Source organism: Temnothorax nylanderi, unplaced genomic scaffold (genome assembly GCF_030848795.1).
Source record: "Temnothorax nylanderi isolate EJ_2023f unplaced genomic scaffold, tnyl_v1.0 TNYL_tig1202_pilon, whole genome shotgun sequence".
Taxonomy (NCBI): Eukaryota; Metazoa; Arthropoda; class Insecta; order Hymenoptera; family Formicidae; genus Temnothorax; species Temnothorax nylanderi.
Genome location: NW_027250264.1, coordinates 9,386 through 13,875, shown reverse-complemented (window position 1 = coordinate 13,875; position 4,490 = coordinate 9,386). Strand labels below are relative to the sequence as shown.

Genomic DNA, 4,490 nt, shown 5'->3' with positions numbered 1-4,490 from the left:
GTCGCTATCAAAGGTCTCATGGTTGTTTTCGGCGGCGGGAACGAGGGCATCGTCGACGAGTTAATGTGTACAACACAGCAACGAATCAAATGGTTTGTGCCATCTACAAAGGGAGACATTTCGCCAGGCTGTGCAGCATATGGCTTTGTTGTCGATGGTACACGTATTTTTGTCTTCGGTGGAACGGACGGCAAATATTCTAACGAGCTGTATGAATTACAAATTGCAGCACTCATGCTAAAGTGGAAGCGGATCGCAAATCCGACCGGGCCTCAGCCGCGATCAAGGTATGGCCACCTGGCAGTCGCCATCAAGGATCTCATGGTTGTTTTCGGCGGCAGGAACGAGGGTATCGTCGTCGAGTTACATGTGTACAACACAGCAACAAGTCAATGGTTTATGCCATCTACAAAGGAAGACATTCCGCCAGGCTGTGCAGCATATGGCGTTGTTATCGATGGCACATGTATTTTTGTCTTCGATGGAATGATACCCAGGTAGCAAGCACTCGTCATTTTGACGTCAAATGACGTCAAAAGACGTCAAAATGACAGACTTTTGACGTCAATTGACGTCAAAATGACGAGTCTTGCTACCTGGGTAGAGTATGGCAAATATTCTAACGAGCTGTATGAATTACAAGCGAGTCGGTGGGAGTCTATTTAACAAGATGGCGAAAGATACATCGAAAAATGTGTGTATATTTGTATTAAATTACATAAATTTTGATGGATGTGATCCATCTAACTAATATCTTAATTTTAGATGGAAGTCGACGAATTACTTGTTACTTGACTACGACTTAACAAAATTTGATTTATCCTATGCACGTTCTTACTCAATATGATCCTGCTGATGATCGTCCCGTTGATGACCGTTCTGCTGGTGTGATCGGTTGGTTGCTCTGCTGATAATCAACCAATTGATCGTCCTACAACTTCTCGTCCTGCAGTTGATCGTCCTATAACTTCTCGTCCTTAGTACTTTGCAAAAGCTCTACGCTGAGCTTCTTGCCGTATCGAATAAGAAGCTCTCCGATTTGGAGACCCTGTACGATTTCATACAATCGGCTACTGGCGAATTGGTTTGGTTGAACGCAAAGGAGGAAACAGAAATCGTGCGTGATTGGAGCGACAAGAACCTTAATGCGCAGAGCATCGAACAATATTATGAGTCTTTGATGAGCGATTTAGAGAAGCGCGACATACAGTGTTCGGCAGTGCAAGATCGCGGTGAGGCGCTGGTTCTTCAGCATCATCCTGCGACGAAAAAAATCAAAGCATACATGTCCGCAATGCAAAATCAGTGGGCCCAGCTACTACAATTTACCCTCTGTCTTGAGGTACATCTAAGACACGCCGCGCAAAATCAGCAATTCTTCAAAGTCAGCAGGCCGAACAGTGGATCTCCAAACAGGAGACGATACATTAAATATCGTTTACTCGCAATCCGATTTCGCATTGGACGAGGGAGAACGACTTTTGAAGGGCATGTAAGCGTTGCGCGAGGAGCATAATAATTATTGCGATCACGTACAGAGACTCGTGGAGAGAGCAAATAAGGACATCGTGCCTATAAAGCAACGCAAGCAATCTGTCACGTGACCGTTACAGGTCACTTGCATCTGTACCTACAAGAAAGTTAATGTAATGTCTATCGAGAAAGGAGAACAGTGCACGTTGTACGAAACTTTTGGTAGAGTTAAGTGGCGCGTCAAGAACACGCAGGGAGTGGAATCTCGTGTGCCAAATGTCTGTTTCGCGCTGCAATCTCCCGATAAAGAAGCACTGGATACTGCGGAAAGATTGAGACGATAATATGACAGAAGTGTTGCTCTCTGGCAACGAAAGAATTTGAGATTATGACTTTTCGTCTTGCAATCGATCGTCCTACAACTTCTCATCGTTCTACAGTTGATCGTCCTGGAACTTCTGGTCCTGCAGTTGATCATCCTACTGATGATCCTACTACTGAAGAAAACGAAAGCTCTTCAAGCAATGTTCCAGGTAACAATATTAATTATAATTTTATTATTGTATTGAATTTGTATTTTATAATGAATTTTGTAATATAAATGTAATTAGCATTTGTATAATTATAGTTTCAACTTTATTGCCAATTACAGCAAAAGCAATGTTAACACTATATTACTTTTACTGCAATTGGCAATTATTATAAAAGCTAATTAGATTTATATATATTATATTCTATATTATATTATTATATAATCGTATAGTAACATTGTATGTTGTAATTTTAAAGATTTATGGAGACGTAGAGGAAGAAGGAGTGGAATTCGCCGGCAACAAGAACGATTTATGCAGTTCTTATTATATCAATTGTCATCTGCACACTACAATTGGGGTAGAAGAAATCAAGCCACAGATTCTAAGTGCCACTATCGAAACGCTGCTGGCACTCTGCAACGATGAGGAATCCAACGTCAGGATGGTCGCGGACGAGTCTCTCAACAAGATTTATAAGAGCGATGGTCGACAGTAACATCGTTAAGATCCAGATAGAGCTTTACAATGAGATAAAGAGAAACGGACCTGCATGCATACTGAGGGCTGCGCTTTGGAGATTTGACCTGCTGAGTCACATGATACGCCCTTCGAGGAGTAAAGCTTACGTGTCAAATCTGATACCATGTATAGTGATCATCGCGCATCGGTCGGAGGATACTGTGATTGAAACATTATCGCAGTCGTTACCATTAATTTTCAAAGTATTAGGACCATTTATGACAGACAAGGATGTCAAGAATTTACTGAGGGCGTTCTTTAAAAATATCTTCTCTCCTCAAGCAGCTTTTCGTAGGGCAGCAGCTAATATGGTTCTGACAACATCCATAAATTACAGGAAGCCACAGTTCTGTTTAAATTATGTGATGGATTATACGTTAGATATAATAACGTCAGGAAGAAACGCCGACGATCATTCCTCTACTGTTATAGGCGTCTTTGAATGCCTGAGAGTGATTTTACCTTACATATGTAAACCCTCGGAGCCCCAAGATAGCGAGACACAACAGATAGATAACTTGTTACACATTTATGAATTGTGTTTGTACTATACAAAATGGCATTCTGATCATAATGTCATAAATGCAGCTTTAGAGTTATTAGTTACATTCCTTTTTTCCTAATATTTAAATTATAATTTTGTGTTAAAGTAAGATTTATATAAAATTTGCAATTTTTAACGTAGTAAAATTAAGTAAAAAATGAATAACAATTGCTTAATGCTTAAAATAATGTAAGAATATTTTTGTTATTTAATAACTTAAAACATTTTAATACACACGTTGTCTGCCCAGTGAGTTTTATATATCTTACCACAGTACGCCACAGTAAAATTTTCATTATTATAGGTAATTATATAAATAAAATATTATATAATATTATTAAATAAGACTATATCCTCACATGAATACACACACACACACACACACACACTACGTTTACGCGAACGTTACTTCTGTAGTAACTTACGATAATTCCTTCGCGTAAACGGGATTTTGTAGTTAACTTACGATAATTTACTCCGCGTAAACGAGTGAATTATCGTAAGTTACTACAGAAGTAACACTCGCATAAACGTAGTAACATAATACACACACACACACACTATCTGTCACGTATACTATGTTTACGCGAGCGTTTTACTTCCGTAGTAACTTTAATTATACGATAATTCCTCCACGTAATACTTATATATATTTCACTATCTGTCACGACGCGGCAACGGTCACGACTAGCACACACTTTTTTTAGGGTTATATCCCTCGGATGAGGGATTTTTTTATAGTGCCTTCAGCCCCACCTTTGGGCTATATGACACTGTGTATATATATGAATGTCCGTGTAACTGTGTGCTTATGTCCGCGATGTATTGAACTCGGTATGCCGTAGGTTCGTTAAGCCCAGTTAAGGAACTGCGCGGATCACTTCTCCCTGCGGCTCACACACTTATCCTTTTCTAGGTTATAAAAAACTGTCACGCACTGCGACAGTGCACGAGTGCACTCTCGTGTCAAAAATGGGAAAGTGACACACCAGCCGCCATTTTTGTCCGACGTGGACGTTTCTTAAATAAAAATGTTCCACATTTGGACTTTGCATCGCAATATCTTCGCTCGTAGGGCACGTAACGGAAAAATAAAGACTCTTATTTATAAATCAAACCCCAAGCTATCGATCAAGCCTACTTAGAAATTGATCCGTTCACTCGTTATTGAGATCTCAAAATCTCGGGTACTCGCAACTCGTGCGTTCGCGTAAAAGAGTCACGGTGCGTCTCGCTTCGCGCGTACTTGGCGCGAGACACTACCGTGTCTCTTGATAGAACATGCATTTAAATTGACAAGACTATTCACAAACATTTCCTATAAAAAAATCAATTACACGAGATAATTTATAATTATGATACAATACTTTATTGATATAATAAAATTACTATTAACAAAAACTTATGGGATAATAATCTTG

The 4,490-nt window shown here is 39.6% G+C and overlaps 1 long non-coding RNA gene across 1 annotated transcript; it reads left to right on the top strand.

The window, feature by feature from the left end:
- Positions 1-1,566: 1,566 nt before the first annotated feature.
- On the top strand, positions 1,567-4,186 carry LOC139786936 (uncharacterized). The gene is made up of 2 exons (XR_011722480.1): positions 1,567-2,006; positions 2,263-4,186. It is a non-coding gene; the product is annotated as an uncharacterized lncRNA (long non-coding RNA).
- The last annotated feature ends 304 nt before the right edge of the window (positions 4,187-4,490 follow it).